Consider the following 17443-nt stretch of genomic DNA (forward strand, 5'->3'; position numbering starts at 1 on the left):
CTATGTTTGGTTTTGTGCGAAGGGTTTACAAACTGAAATCACAGAGGTTACAGAAGAGCAAGGGAAGGAAAACATCAGGTAGCTGGTCCTGGTGGGTAAGGGTCTGCCCAGAAGAAAGCTGGGAGTCCTGCAGGTCCTCTTAACATGGAACGGAAACTTGTGAACACATTTTTTCTTTTTTAGACAGAGTCTCTCTGTTGCCCAGGCTGGAGTGCAGTGGTGCTATCTCGGCTCACTGAAGCCTCCGCCTCCTGGGTTCCAGCGGGTCTCTTGCCTCTGCCTCCTGAGTAGCTGCATTACAGGCGCCCACCACCATGCCTGGCTAATTTTTGTATTATTAGTAGAGATGGGGTTTTGCCTTGTTGGCCAGGCTGGTCTCGTACTCCTGGCCTCAGATGATCCACCCATCTCAGCCTCCCAAAGTGCTGGGATTATAGGTGTGAGCCACTGCGCCCGGCCTGTGAACACTTTTAAGTCACTAAATACCTGGCATGAAATTATTAGCAATTTATCAAATCACGAGGGCCTGTTTGGGGTTATGACCTATCTGACAGGAAGGAAAAGGTGATGATGGAAAAGGGACTGGCCTCCCAAGTTGGCAATGTCAATCCAAACGTGGGATCCCAAGAATGCCCTGCAGTTTCAGGTGCAGATGCCCCCTACGTGGTGCTCAGGGAAGAAAGCTCAGTTCAGAAAGAACAGTCAGGCTTCTGGCAGAACCCCAGTACACTGAAGCTTTGATTTGTATTCAGTGGAGGGTAACCTACTCACCCCATCTTTGAATATGTGCAAAAAATAGAGAAGGAGGCAAGAAAAGATAAATAGGGCTGCCATTAAACAAAACCAGAAAGGCTTCAGATGCATCTGAGATGCGCAGAACATGTGACATATGTGAACATCAGGAAGAGGCCGGGGGAACTGTGAAGATCCTGCAGCTCGTGGATCTGTTTCACATGGCCTCTACTCCTTTACATAAATTTGGCACAGCAAATCAAGGAAAGAAGAGGGTTTAACAGACTCCTGGACCACTCCACCTAACTTATTCCTTCCCACATATTGTGTATTTGTTCTCTTATTTCACTGTGTAAGAGTGGTTGTGTTCAAGAGGTTTTTAAGTCAATGTTTCTTTGATATGGTATATGCTCTTACTAGGCATTCACCAAGAAGTTGTACCTAGAACGTGTACTGAGATTCTGCTATACTTTATTCCATATCATGTTACAAGAAAACAACAGTGACAGCTGACAAACCATTACATCTTTCATAATACAGACAAATTACAACTGGTAACAAATATGCAACATGTATTATTCCATTCTCCTTACTATGTGTCATTTGAAAGTATAATAGTTTTCTGAATAATGCTACCACGTTTCTTGGGTACCAATCCCCTGTTAGAAAGTACACATCTCAGTGCATCATACAAAAAAATAATAAAAGATAAAAGGAAAATTTAAAAAATCCACTCCCAACTAGAGAATGTAGGTTTTGTATGTGCCTCTAAAATATGCTGCTATGGGAAAAGGAATGAGAATAGAAGATTGCTTATTTTATTGATTTTTTTGTGTGTGTTTTTGGTGTATGAGAAAATTACAAGGCAGTAACATATACAGTTTCCTCTGCCTACAAGCCAGTAAGGGAGATGGAAGTTATGCGCAATTATGCAGCATATTCCTATGTATAGGGGGCAGGCAGTAATCTACCCCGGTATATACAGCCTAAACATCCTCTTATATAACAAAGATTACAAAACCAATAATATTCACAGATGAGTATCTTATATAGACACATAACCTAGGGTATTGATTATACTGGCTGTCATATACACACTGACAAAAGGATACCAAGAGGCCTCACTTTCTTTGCAAGCCTGGAGGTGCTCCTGGAAACTTTCTAATCACTCTTGGGAGGTAGAAATCGCTTCTCACCCCAGCATCAGTGGATGGACAGCCACCCTGCTTTATGTACCCTATTTTTTGCTGAGCACTGCAAACATTTTTTTTTCACATCCTATGTATCTTATATTTTTAAGTCAACAAAACTGTTCTTTTAAGAAAATGGGAATTAAGTGTCAAATCTCCTTTCAGAATACTGTGCGTGCAGTGATGTGCTAAACGTGTTTGTACTGCTCTTACCATCTGTTTGAGTTCAAGCTATTCCTTCATACAAAAATAATCTCACAAAACATTCCAGCACTTTCTCAATAGAATAATAAATCTGCTAATGAACACAGTCTGAATTGATTTTCATGACTGTCCACAAAGAGGGCAGAAGAGAAAAGAAGCAGAGGGAGAATATGATTGCAAATAGGGGAAGGAGAGAGGGAGGGAGGGAGCGAGAGGGATTTGGGGGAGAAAGAGACAGAGGAGAGGAGGGAGAAAGAAAGAGACGGGGGAGACACACACACACACACACACGCGCGCACACACACACACACACACCCCAAACTTCGGATTTCCTGTATGGATGGCAAAGATAGGGTACTCAAAACCTCCTGACCTTCTGAGAGGTATGTCTCTGTAACAAAACAGATTTCTCCCTCCACTGAGTAGTGTTATATTTCACTTCTCCGAAGAAGTTGCCTGTGACAGGGACATATAACTCTAATAGCCCTAATTGAAGTCTTTCAACATTAAATATTTTCAAGTTAAAAACCTTATTAAAAAGCAACATTTAATCATCAGTTGCTCTTGCTTTAAACTTAGTGAAATACAAAAGTCATGTCTTCTCCAAATCAATGATTCAAAACAAATCACAGGAAAGGTCATTTTTAACAGCATGTAAAGTTTTCTCCCTATATTTTCTTTAAGAAATCCTAATTTAAGTATATTTTAAATCTAAATACCTCTAAAGACTTCCAGTGGGTTGGAATGTATGAAAGAGGAATGGAAAAGATTTCTAGGTAGCAAACAGTAGACATTCTTCACTTGGGTATTTTCTGCTGTCTTTAAAACCAATCAGTAAATAATTCCTTGCTTAGCACTTAAAAGTTTACAATGAATGCTACATCTGGGTAGGATGAACTATGACTATGACATAACCACCCATACTCCACTCCGGAGACAGTACCATTTTAAAGTTTAGGAATTCTGGGTCCAGTTTCCTTGGTGTATTGAGCTTGATTATACAAAAGCTTTACCCTCACCCAACTCTCAGAAAAAGTCCTTGTCAACCTGGCTCCTAATTCTAGTGTTGATCCTAACACAGTGGGTCACATTTCAAGAACTCACTCATTCTCTCCTTCTTTCTGACTAATAGGAAAATGTAAGACAGTGTACACGAAGGTATTTCCATAGGAATTTGTGTACAGAGAATCCAAGTTTCATGCTTTAGATGAAGTCTCCTAACTGCCCCCTTGGCCGCAGTACTACTGGGCATTCTGCAGCGAGGCCTGCCCCACCAGGAGCCGGCCTGCGTCAGGCAGCCCTCCCTCCAGATCAAAGCAAAAGACATGCCTGGTCCACTTTTCCCCAGTGTCACATACTCGCCTTCATCCTCCAAGGTCCCTCAACTCCTTGAGTAAGGGAAGCTGAGCCATTCACTTTTCCATCTTTAAAGCAAGATTCCTGCATTGTTTCTAAAACCTGCATTTGAACAGTTATTCCAGGAGATGTCTTAAAGTAAAGAACCCAGTGATGTCTTCCAATTGGCTTGGAATGTTTTTTAAAAATGTACTTTCTTTTTAAAGGTGCTTTGTTGTAACTGAGCAAACTTTGAACTGGGTCACTTTGTAATTTACTTTGTAAGCCTTAACAGGCCAAGATTGCTTTCAAGACTCATCCAACAGATATAGTTCTTTTGCACCAGATTTAAAACATTCTGTTCTTCACTCTTTTCTACAGTTAGAAAATACAAAGTGTAACAGAATGGATGGAAAAAATAAGATGTTGACAAGACCCAGACACAAAAAGTTACCTCAATCTCCAGAGGTTGAAATGTAAGCAATTTATCCCTGTCTTTGTTCTTAACATTTGATAATTGTTTTTTCAATTCCAACCTATTCAAAAAACAGTCATGCTATGTGGCTTGCAAATGCTAAGCAGAGTCCAATATCCTATATATAAATGTGCAGTTATTTCCAAGTAAAAAAACCACATTTGCAAAATTACCTCAAAAGGTAAGCAACAGGTGGGGCCCCATAGTCAGGGGCCAAGTTGTCAAGTCAGAGAACAGGGGTTTGCTTTAGCAGAAAATTTCCCTCCTAGTGGTTGCAAAATGTGCACTGCTCTCAAAGAAAATACACGTTGTTTTATGCCACTCTGTGGCTTTCAAGTACAGACATTACTGAAGAAGTGTGAACACCAAATGTGTTGTCTTAATGTATTTAAGACATGGCTGGTGAAAGCATAAAAACCTTTACAGAGACACTGCGCTGCAGAGGGAAATCAAATAAAATCAAACACAAAAGACTGAAAAGAATACATGCCATGTATCAGTAAGCAAAGCTTAATCTTCACATAGTTCTTGGAAATCACAAGGTATCCAAATGCGTGCAAGGTTTTAAATAAATTGCAGAGAAAACAGGGTCTTGCCAGCTTCAATTTTCTTGTAAGTGAAATCCACCACAGGGAGCGAAAGAAAACTGATCCATGATTCCCTTCATATTATTGGCCTCCTCATTAATGTTTTTTTTTCTTCCCAGAATGATGACAACTTAATCCTGGAAGGAGGAAAATAGAAAATTGTTATATAAAAAATCGACACCATTCATTTTTCCTAAATTACATGAGACATCAAAATTGGTCAGTCCAAAGTGAGCCCACTGATGTTCCCTACAGCCACTCCAAACACATAAATACGAAGCAGAATAGTTTCCTTAACCAAAAAAATCCTTCTAATATGATGAACAAATGTTCTGACTACACTTTCCTCTCTTAAAATCATTTAACTCCACCAATTGAATTGGTCTATCTTCCCCTTAGATTATTTAGAGAAAAAGAAATTCAGCAAATTTCCTTCCCTAAATCATTAGTAATAATACTGGTCTTAATTAAGTGCCTGTAGCATCATACAGACCATTAAAAGGACATATCACTATGTTCATTTTTATGAACATGAAATAGAAAAATGGATCACATACATGCTTTTAAAATAATTCAGCTGTATATAATTCCTTGGTTGCCTATTATCATTATTTCAGTTTCAGCAGAAAGAAAATTGGCCAGTGTGACCTGAATTGGCAGCCTCTTCCCAACATCCTGTATAGGACTGCATGTTTCCAATAATGCCTGCTCAAAACAATAACAACTTGTGGGTGAATGGTTCAAGCAAAAAGAGGGAAGCTTCACTCTGCCTCTTTCCATACTTCTTTTTGGCCCGTAAGCATTTTCATCGAGTCTCCAGGATGGGAAAAGAATGCCTTGCCAGGATAGGTGGGAACACTCCCAGGTTCAAGGTGCATAGCTGTGGGATCGGTTCATTAGCTGCACTGAGTCCCAGAACCACTTCCTTAGCTAAGTTTAGAAGCTGCTGGTCACTAAGGCCTGGTGAGGCCTTCGTGTCCCCAGCTACAGGGCCATAGAGTCATCTTCCCAGATGCAGGGGGAACCCTGGATGGTACCTGATCCCAAAGGTTTTGTCATTTTTTTTTGAGACTTCACAGTGCACCTGTCCTGCTGCTGCCCACACAGGCTGTGGCATCAAGGACATCACCCCTGCATAGCAGCAACCTAGCAATACCTTGTCCAGAGAGTAGAAATTCCACTCTTACGCTCAGGAACCATTGGAATAGTGGCCGGGCACGGTGGCTCACGCCTGTAATCCCAGCACTTTGGGAGGCCGAGATGGGCGGATCACGACGTCAGGAGATCGAGACCATCCTGGCCAACATGGTGAAACCCCATCTCTACTAAAAATACAAAAATTAGCCAGGAGTGGTGGTGTGCACCTGTAGTCCCAGCTACTCGGGAGGCTGAGGCAGGAGAATCGCTTGAACCCAGAAGGTGGAGGTTGCAGTGAGCTGATATTGTGCCACGTACCCCAGCCTGGGCAATAGAGCAAGACTCCCTCTCAGAAAGAAAGAAAGAAAGAAAGAAAGAAAGAAAGAAAGAAAGAAAGAAATAGCATCATCCCCACCATCTGCTCATTTTCCCCACTTACTATGATGAGTTTCTGGCATATTAACTTTCCATTATTTTTTAAAATTGAAGCAAAATTTACATAAAATTAACCATTTAAAAGAATATAATTTAGTGGCATTTAGTACATTCACAATGTTGTGCAATTATCATCTCTATTTAGTTCCAAAACATTTTCATCACCCCCAAAGGAGATCCTATATCCTTTAAGCAATCACTCCCCATTTTCTCCTTGTCCCAGTCCCTGACAACTATTAATACTAATGTTTCTGTCTCTATGGATTTACCTATTCTCAACATTTTACACAAATGGAATCACGCAACATGCTACCCACTTTGTCTAGCTTTTTTCACTTAGCATAATGTTTTTGAAGTTCATCCATGTTGTAGCATGAATCAGTGCTTCATTGTTTTTCAGGGTTGAATAATATTCTGTTGTATGAATATACTACAGTTGGTTTATCCATTCATTGGTTGATGTACATTTGTGTTGTTTCAACTTTTGGCTAACAGTGAATAGTGGTGCTCTGAATAGTCACGTACAAGTATTTGTTTAAACACTGTTTTCCATTCTTTTGGGTATGTATCTAGAGGTGGAATTGGTAAGTCATATGGAAATTTTATGTTTAACTTTTTGAGGAACTACCAAACTGTTTTCCATCATGACTGTACCATTTCACATTCCCATCAGGAATGTACAAGGGTTCCAATTTCGCCAAAACATTTGTTTGTTTTAAAAAAATTATAGCCATCCTAGTGGGTATCAACTGATTTGCACTTGCATTTCCCTAATGATCGATGATGTTGGGCACCTTTTTTTTTTTTTTTTTTGACAGAGTCTTGCTCTGTCACCCAAGCTAGAGTGCAGTGATGTAATCCTAGCTCACTGCAGCCTTGACTTTCCTGGGCTCAGCTGATCCTCCTATCACAGCCTCCCAAGTAGCTGGGACTACAGGCACACATTACCATGCCTGGCTAATTTTTTGTATTTGTAGAGACAGGGTTTCACCATGTTGTCCAGGCTGGTCCTGAACTCCTGGGCTCAAGCCATCTACCTGCCTTGGCCTCCCAAAGTGCTGGGATTACAGGCATGAGCCACCATGGCCAGGCTGTTGGGGACCCTTTCATGTGGTTGTTGGCCATATCAATATCTTTTTTGGAGAAATATCTATTCAAGTCCTTTGCTCATTTTTAAATTGGGTTGTATTTTTGTTGTTGAGTCGTAGGAGTTCTTTATAAATTACGGATATTAATCCCTTATAGTATGATTTTTTTCTGAGTCCATAGGTTGCCTTTTCACTCTGTTAACTGTGCCCTTTGATGTACAAAAGTTTTTAATTTTGGCAAAGTCCAATTTATCCTTTTTTTTTTCCTTTGTTGCTTATACTTCTGGTGTTATATCTAAAAATCCATTGTGAAATCCAAGGTTTCGAAGATTTACCCCTATGTTTTCTTCTAAGAGTCTTATAGTTTTAGCCCTTGCATTTAGATCTTTGGTCCATTTTGAGTGAAGTTTTGTAAATGGTATGAGGTGGGGGTAACCATCTATTCTTGAGAGTTCTGTTCTCAGTGACTGAGCCAAATGTAAACAAAAGCCCTTCCTTAAGTTTCTAGGAGAGGCCTGGGGGTAGATGGATACCACACATAGGACTTTTGCTACCTCTATATCCCAACAGTTATTATCTCAAATCCTTGCTGCCTGTGGGTGGTTCTCCATGAGGCTCACTTGACCACTCCTCATCCTTGCTTGATTGTGCAGATATGCCTCTGTCAAGCCTCTTCTTAAAGAACTCACCACCCTAGCAAAAATAATTACATGGGAACAACCTCCTTTGTCCCCAGCCTACCCTTGTTCTTTCAGGGAAATGAAATAACGTGCTCTACATGCTGCTCCATGTAACTATGCATTCTGATCTAGGCACTGGCATCTTTCTTGAGGACCATGATATGAAGAAATGAGAGCACTCATCCTCACAGTATTTCAAGCACATTTTTCCACAGGCATCCTCAGCCAATCCTCAACCCCACTATCAGCCTTGATATTTTTATTAAGCAGATGACAAAATTGTCCTTTTTCTTCCATGTACTTTAAACAGCAGTTGAGATTCCAGCTCTTCCTGGAAGCCTGCCCACCCCAGCTAAATGGGAGCTTTAGGTCTGTCCTGGTATCTGCTTGCCCAGGCATGGAGTTCCTACAACTATATCCAAATGATGTAGTCTTTCCTGGCTCTCCCCTCTTTCACCACTTTAATCAACAGAATGGAGACCTGGTACCCACAATGACCGCCTGAACCAGAGACTTCATTTAGTCCCTCCTGAAGTGTGAAGACACTTCCTATGAAAGAGCAAGTCAGGGGACAGGTGGTATCAGTATGTTCTTAAGCTTGATTTTGTTGACTGCTGTGTCCCCAGAGCACAGCCCAGGCCTGGCTCAGGCACTCAATATACAGTTGCTGAATGAATAAAGGGGAAATTGTAGAATCAGAAAACTTGGGGGTGAAATATGTTCTCATATGTAGAGTTCCTTATGGCACATTCACTGAAGGCAAATGTGATGCCTGTGAAATAGCACAGTACTGCACACAGAGCAGGCCATCCACAGATACACCACCAGCCTGAGGATGGTTGGTAGGATTAACACCTTCCTGTAGGCAAAACTTACTTTTTTTTTTTTTTAACTCCATGACATTATATTTGAAAGGAATGATTTGATTTCTAGTACATCTAATTTCATGTAACAATAAACTATGTTGTCACCACAGTCAATGGCATATTTACTATCCTGTTGGCTTAAGATGTTTTTTAGACATCGATGATGCTTGTTCTTGCCTTGTCTTGATTCTTCGAGTGTAATCTCTAAGAAAATCACACGTACCTAACCTAGGGCATAAACAGAATTGCATAATAAAGGATAATATGTAATAATAGTAACCGGATAATAAACAGTGAACACAGTGATTATGATAAGCCCATTACTTAGGTTTGGGCTTAGACATTTAGAAGGGAGGTGCCAATGAGAGGCAGACTCTTTCATATCTCTGTGAGATGACTCCGAATGGCCCAAATTGTGCCAGCTACCCTGCCTGGTGCTGTCAGCCAGCAGCATGGAATGTCCCTTCTCCCTCCTTGGGCAGCATCAGCTTCAATTTTCAATGAGTACATATAAGGTAGGTCAGTTTTTGCTGGAAAATTTTTAAGAAAATCTAAATGCAATCATGCACTTGATGAGTGGGGATTTAGGTGGAAGGAGAGAGGGAATCACAGGGAAGCAAAATATATCAATGTAAACCTTTCCCTTACCTTTATTATTAAAATACGTTGCACGCACAATACAAATTAACAGTGAATATGAATTATAAGCTCAACTACGTGCATAGCCACTCATAGGTATATAAATCATAAGATTAATGGATGCCATTTTTATCTTGCTTTCAGCTTTTACAATGTTCTTTCTCTCTAGAAATGAACGTTTTAAACAAGAAATTGGATTTGATTGATAAAATCCTTATTCAGAAATATCTACATAGAGCTTCTTGGCTATAAATATTAATTAATTGGATCGCTGGTACCCATAATGCAACTTTGTTCTGACCCATGTGCCCTATGAACTAGATATTTTTTGGATTCAATTTTCTTAAAACCAACTGTCAGCATCATGTGATGGAGGAGATGAAAAATGAAAATGAGCAGTCCCGCTGTGCAGGTGGGTGACCTGTGGGAGAGAGTCTGCCTGGTAGGATTTTTACACGAGCCATCAGACACACACCAATTGATTAGATCATCTCATACCCGCCACCAACTAGGCTCAAGAGACTAATTAGAGAGAGTACTGCCTGCGCAGGCACCCCATTGACACCTAATTTGCTCAGCCAAAGCCTTTGGGGAAAATGTATTATCTCTGCAGCTGCACTTCATGCATTTCTGATTTGAGGCATAAGCAAGGAGTGCTTCATCACTCTTTTGAGCGAACTGAATGTAGAAGCCCTTAAGTGCTAAATGCAAGCAAACAGACCCAAATTAAAAACGAGCCAGGCTCTTTCTAATTCCCTCTGTGCTCCCTGTTAAATCTCTGTGTGTACATACACACACACACCCCTACACACATGCATGCAGTTTACACGCCGGAGGGACAACATTGCTGAGGAACCCCGCTCAGGGTGCTTCAATGTGATCAGGTGGTCTGCGTTTCACTGGTCTATTTATGCACTCTAAGGTTCTGCGTTTGTTTGACTGTGTTTTATTATTTTTATTTTTTCTGCTGCATTGCCCTTCCTCAAAGTACTCTTTTTCCTACAAGACAACTCTGGCACATTTTTTCCCCCTCTAAGCCTCACTGGAGAGAAGTGATTATTTTCGTTCCAAATTAAAACAACTGTAGGTTTTCCTTTCATTGCCTAAATTGTGAACAGGATATTCTCCAGGATGTATGTGAAGCTGTGAGGTAATCCGCTCATTTCTATTTAAGAGACTTCTTTGTAAATATGCCTAACAGAGAAGAAAAAAAATACTAACATTTGACAGAAAGAAAGCTACCTCATAACAGTAAAGACAGTATAAAACTATAACACGTTTAGGTTCTCTTCAAGAAAAAAACAATTATAATTTGACCAAATTTAGCTTTATGTATTAGCTTTAGAACAAAACTCATTCCAACCTCCTTCTCAAATGTAGAATTCAAAATATTGATATATAAGGAGGCATTTAAAGATAGGCATGCAATTAATTACATGTTTTCAAAAAGGAAATAAAAATAAATAATCCAGGTAATAATGAAAAAATTAGGATATCTTTGTGTCAAATTTGGTGGATGTGTAATGGGTTTCCACAATGATAGAATGAAAGAGAAAAACAGGATCATGGTGGTGTTCTATAGTGGACTTACTGATTTTGTGCCTTTCCAGTCATATGTTGGATGAATTATTCTACCCACATGTTCTGGTAAATTACAATTCTGCTTTGTAATTTTTCACATTTAGCCTATTCTTAAGAGTTTAATGAAAATTTAAAAAATCATTTTAGCGGTATGCCTTTTAAACAAGCATTCAAAATGGGTCTTACTTGGGCACCCAGGCAGTCAGAGGATCCCAGAGACCACTGGAGTAAATATCCTTCTGAAAGGTATATGGAGATTGGTTGTAGGGGAGATGTTTGAACAGTCGGAAAACCAGGGCCTTAACTAAAGCACGTAACTGTTTAAAGAATTTATTCTGATTTTGTCGAGAACAAAGTCCAGAAAGCTTCCCTTCCCCAAGTACCATGTCAATAAGGTTTCACATGAACAATGTCCCGGAAAAAGAAAAAAAAAACACTTACAAGACGGTGCCACTTTGAGTTTGGTTTTGCTTAAAATATCAAGAAAAACAAACAAATCTTTGGATCTAATTCATCTTCAAGTAGCATTTCCTATTATAGAGAATTAAGTCCACACATAAGGTTGTTCAACTGTAAGCACCTAGGCAAGCACAAATCTCTCTAAAGTGAAAATATCAAATACATATTATACACATATTTGTATATAACATAGTCAAATTTTATACTGTAGATTTTATATGGATGCAGGACTCAAAGTGGTACACTTTAAACTTTATACTGAATTCAGAAAATCTGGGACAGCTTAATTTCCTTATTCTTTGAGTGAATTTAATGTGTTATAATTTGGCTAGAAATATAGGTTTTCTTTTAGAATATCTGAAATTAGTGTTTTCCAGTTTCTCTGACACTGCATTGAGGCTTCTTGAGAAGGGGGTAGGGGTCAGAGGAAATGGTATGAAACAGAAGGAAGTAGAAAATTAGTCAAACCTACTTCTGTAACTTATTTCTGATTTACGATAATCAGCTTCTTCTCCCTAGAAGAGAACACATCTTTGAGACCAGCAAGAGAATATTAATTAAAATGAATGCAGAGATAGACGGGCTTTGTTTTAAGCTTAACAGAAGGCCCATCATTCAAAATAGCCCAAATCCTTTAAGTTGAAAGCTGTTTGGTAACATCCATATGGATGCACAATGCACTAATTGCAGCAACTTTGCACATTTTAAGCTTCATGCCAAAGTGGTGATTTTAATTAAAAATTTTTTAGGCAAAGCTGTAAGTCTAACATTTCAAAACAAAGCATTTCTCACATGAAGAGACAGACTTAACATATCATTTTAATAATCATCATTATCAACGAACATTTATTGAAATCCTCATTAAAGACCAGGCATTATATGATGTGTAATTAGCCTTCATTGAAAAGAATGTTCTATTTTAATGGTGTGACTGTTTATTAAATCAGATTTATGCAAATGGAAAACACCGGTCATATTTTAGACACACATGGACAAAATAATGGCAATTCTGGGATTTCTTCCTCTCTCAGTCAATGGGAAAACAAGCATAGGGAAAAGTACTGATTTAGGTCTTCTTAGATACACTAAGACACATTTAATATTTTCTTTTTTTGTAAACAATCATATAATATTGTATACCTATATCATTTTTAAAAAAGATTAAACATATCATATAAATAAATAAAAACTGGGAGGTTTGAAGTAGTTCATTGAAACAGTTTTAATGACAAGGTTAATAGAAAAGCCTTCACCAAAGGTGGCATATTCTTTTCAAAGATTTCACATTATTTGAAACCTTATTTGCTCAGCATACCTTTACAAGTGACTGACTCCCAAGTGGCTATAAGTTAATTAAATAGGATTCTGACCCTTAACCCTCCTTATATATTACAGTCCTACTAAACTATATTTAAACAAACCAAATACAAAGTCATTCAGCAGCGTGTGCATTTTTTCTCAACTTAAAATGCATATACACAAATCTCATAAAACGACTAAAAACCAAGTATTTAATAGTTAGAGAAACACCAGGGTTCATGTCTGATTTTAATTAAAAGATTTTAGAGAAGATATGACTCCACTTTGGGTAGATTTTTTTTTCCAAATTAAAACTTGTCTGGTATTATTATCTAATGTATTGAAGCAGTTTTTCATGCTTAGGGTTTCGAATTCCAAATATACAGTCGCCTACAACTTTGAACCTGTTTTGTGAACCATCTTATTTAGCAGAAATTTGCAAAAAAAATATGCATTTCTGTAGCATAAATTAGATCACATATAATTTTGGTTAATACAGAATGATGTCAGCATGAACCAGAAGTCATATTGGTTCATGGGAGACTTCTTTCCAATGTTATTTTGAGTCACCAAGTAACAGCAGCCATGAGAAAGATACATAAATACAGTGCATGCAAGCCCAAGAGGCCTGCACTACTGCACAGCACATGCTGCCTATTTACCCCACATGCTTCCTTTTGGTTTGGTTGGCAACATGCTCTGTCTTAGAATTGACTGTTTATTGTACAATCTTCCTGGATCCTTGAGCATTTTGCCCTTGCATCCAAAATTGGGCAGCTGCAACCTACATCAAGTTTATTTCACCTGTAAACTCTACTAGCATTTTTATTTTCACTGCTTTTCTGAGTGCAGCGCTTATCAATTTCAATATATTTGAAGTGGACTACCCTTTACTTTATTTCTTCCCCCACCACAAAAGCCCTGCAACTTCAGGTACGAACACAGATGCCACATTACAGCAGAAATGTCTATTTTTGTGAGGACACATCCTGACAGTGACATGAAGTGACACATTGTGGACACCACTATAGCACATCGTTTCCACCAGGAAATGTCTGCGGACAGTGAGGAGGGTCCAACAACTCCACGCTAGGAATGGTGGGTGCTGGACAGCTCGCTAAGCCGCCTGCCAACTAGCTCCCATGTAGCTGCTTCACAACACGAATCTGCTTCACAACAGTGCCAGCGAACAACTGCTCGACCAAGGACAAATCACTGAATATTCATCCATGGAAGCCAAGACTCTGCATACTACACGTAAAGCCCTCCAATACACACTCCACACAAAATTATAATTGGTTAAAGTATTTTGATACTAGTTATCCCACCATAACATGTTGCTATATTTCTATAGAATCCAATATGAGTTGTGAAAGACATAATTAACGGAATGTGTACCATTATGAGAAATAAATACCAGCATTTTGTGCTCATGTGGCATTTTCTCCCATCCAAAGTACGTTCCCATGTATTCTTTCATTTAATAAACGTGCCTGAAAGATAGGACCTTTGAAGAAAGGTTCTGTTTGGAAGATAACAGATTTTGTGAACTCAAATTTTTAAGAAGTTCTAATCCTTTTAGTCAATGATTCAGTGTCTTCTGAAACATCTGCAATAGGAGGTATACTGCAGATTTAAATATCAAAGTAGTCATGATAGAACTCACAACCTTTATAGGAACTAGGGTGACCAGCTGTCTCTGTCTGAACTGAGGAGGTTTCCAGGATTTGGGACATTTTTTTTGAGACAGAGTCTCGCTCTGTTGCCCAGGCCAGAGTTCAGTGGCATGATCTCGGCTCACTGCAATCTCTGCCTCCTGGGTTCACATGATTCTCCTGCCCTAGCCTCCAGAGTAGCTGGGACTACAGGCACATGCCACCATGCCCAGCTAATTTTTGTGTTTCCAGTAGAGACAGGGTTTCACCATGTTGGCCAGGCTGGCCTCAAGTGATCCACCCACCTTGGCCTCCCAAAGTGCTCGGATTACAGGAGTGAGCCACCACACCTGGCCGAGGATTTAGGACTTTTGGTTCTAAAATGGGAGGGGGCGGGGTGCAAAATGGAACAAGCTGGTCATCACAGGAACAACAGGATTAAAATGCACAGTCGTAACTTCCAAGTTTATTATAAAAACAGAGGTAACAAGGTTTGGCACTATATTACATGAACTAAAATGAAAAGTATGCTGACACTGCAATCTGAAAATGTGAGTCACAAAAGTTTTACAAATGTGAGACACTGAGAATAGTAAAAGGTGAAAATAAAATGGGAACTGAGCCAGCAGCCTTCTCTCCTCTCAACTCTCCAGACTGTACAGGGTTTTTCTACCTATCTCCTTGGAAGAGACACAACCTTGACTCTGTGATTTAGGCTTTCTTCTCTGTTTTTTGTTGAAATCACAGTCAATCACATTCTTCTCTAATGAGGTTGTTGAACTTAAGACCATCAACTTGTTCCTCACCACAATTCAGAATAAATCCATCTATTTAAATTCACACATGCCTGTGCAGTGTGGCATGGCGGAGATGGCTAAGGCCACCTCTCTGAAATGAGAAGAAGTACAAGTGTTGCCTGAATCACTGCCAGAAATAACCCCCGCTGTAAGATCAGTGGTGAAGGAGCAACAGCATCAATCGACTTGCCTAAATCAATTCAGGAACATTTACTTAACACCTATTTTAAGCAAAGAAAAGTGTTTAGGATGAGAGGAGAGTACTACATGGACTATTAAAAATGGATTCCAGTGGTGTTCTGGAATCTGGAATGTGAAACTTTTCAGGAATTTTGACAGTTGTTAAACACAGCCACTCTTGAAATCACCCATCATGGGAGTATCTACACGACAGGACATAGACAAGCGTGATCAATCAGGACTATTCTACTGTCTTTCTGGAGAGCCAACCATTAAATACTTGCCAACATGCCACTGTTGTCTTTAAGGAGCTCAAGATTGGGAAGGGGAGGTGGCTGGGACAACAGCTAACTATAAGTCAACATGGAAAATATAAGTGCTATCCTAGAGGTGCCACTGCAGTGAGGAATAACTGAAAGGTATGTAACAATTTAATGCCTAGAAAGGGAGGAAGAAGGGCATTCTTGCACAGGCAAGGACTCTGGGAAGCATAGGCTGGCCAATGGGACAGGCATATGTTTGCCTGTGAGGATACAGATGCAGATAGAGACACAGGAAAAGCTGAAAGGTAGGCGAGGGTGGTGGAGTAAAGGGCCTGAAATGTTCTGCTTAGGGGTCTGGGCTTTCTTCTATATTCAGAGAGAAGGTGTTGGAGGCTTTGGGTGGAGAGTCCCAGGTTCCAACCCAAGGGAAGTCATACAGTTTTCATATACGTGAAGTCTTGAGCTGCCACTGTAAAGTCTGTGGGTAAAGAATTGTCTTCTTTAGGATGCCATCAAATCAGATAATGCAGCTGGTTCTTCAAATGACTGCTGCAACTGCCCACAATGTACCAGGTTTGTAACATTTAGTATTGAAATGTTTTATTCCACCCATGAGAAATGTTCAATGTTCTGGACAAATGATGACATAGACACTAAGCTTCTTCCCAAGTATTGCAGTTTTCAAAATATAGCCCATGGAGATAATTTGGACATTTTCATACATCAGAAAGATGCCTAAAGGTACTTTATAAATAGTTTGTTCACTCGTGTCTCTATTTTTGTCTATGCATGAAAAAAGCAAAGGAAAAAATACACATTATTAACTCCTATCTTTACTACACTGCTGTCCTTTATAACTCGCACATGTTCGATTAATACACAACTCAGACAGACTTTATAATTGTAGCGTTGGGAGTTCCAAAATACCATCAAATCTTTTAAAGAGCAACTACAATAATTTAGAAAACTTTGTTACTATACTCTTGTCTTGATTCACTGTGGTTGCATGTATTGGACTAGGAGTGTCAGCTCATTAAAAATGTGAAGCCTGTAATGTCTGATGAATAAGACATTCACATCAACACAACTGGTTTCCTCCTGGTATAAAACAATTAAAGTGTCAACAGCTCAGTGGTTTAGTGGCAGAGCAAAGAACAGTGGTTGCAGGCCTGGGGTCAATCTCTCACTTCCATTGGCAACAGAGCTGGAGAATGCAGTGAGAGGAGCCAGCACACCCCAGGCTCATAGGATTAAGGGATGCTTCATGTTTTTTTACTGTTCACTTGTGGCAGACTGAAACAAAAGCACCAGCCGAGTTAACTGAGCTGAAGTTTCATAGTAAGAAGCAATGAAATGCTCCCTTTCCTTGCCCGAAACCAGAATCTCCCACACAGTGCAGTAAATCAAGAATGCAACATATTTCTCTTCCACACCTGTGACTGGGGAGCACATCCCAGAAAGATCTTATTTCCTCTTCACATGGATGCTAAAGAATAATGTCACATCTTGTCTGGATTATGCTGTTTGTTTTCCAGTCTGTTGGTATTAAAATTGCACCCTAAGCACCTATCGTGTCTCATGGCCCTCTGTTAGGTCTTTTTAAAAAGTTCTGACTTTGCAACACTGGTGTCATTTGGAATTTTTAAAAAAATCTGGTGATTTAGTTGTTTCATGTTATCCTGGGGGGAAAAACCCCCACAGCCCATTTTAGAATAATTTAATAGAACATATATTGTGCAAAGTATACAAATGGAAAAAAAAAAATCAGCCCAATCAGCTCCAATAAGCTGTTTTAGTTTTATTCTTTTTGTAATTGTTAGATTCACTTGCTCTGTGTGAGA

At 39.5% G+C, this 17443-nt stretch overlaps 1 protein-coding gene across 3 annotated transcripts in view; it reads right to left on the reverse strand.

Moving 5' to 3' along the window:
* Positions 1–1186: 1186 nt before the first annotated feature.
* Positions 1187–17443, reverse strand: part of CDK14 (cyclin dependent kinase 14) — a 589453-nt gene continuing 573196 nt past the window's right edge. For all 3 annotated transcript variants that reach the window (XM_007982225.3, XM_007982233.3, XM_007982232.3), the window contains one exon: positions 1187–4660. The gene's annotated coding sequence lies outside the window, so the exon portion shown is untranslated. The remainder of the gene's footprint in view (positions 4661–17443) is intronic.

The sequence above is a fragment of the Chlorocebus sabaeus genome, chromosome 21 (genome assembly GCF_047675955.1).
Source record: "Chlorocebus sabaeus isolate Y175 chromosome 21, mChlSab1.0.hap1, whole genome shotgun sequence".
Taxonomy (NCBI): domain Eukaryota; kingdom Metazoa; phylum Chordata; class Mammalia; order Primates; family Cercopithecidae; genus Chlorocebus; species Chlorocebus sabaeus.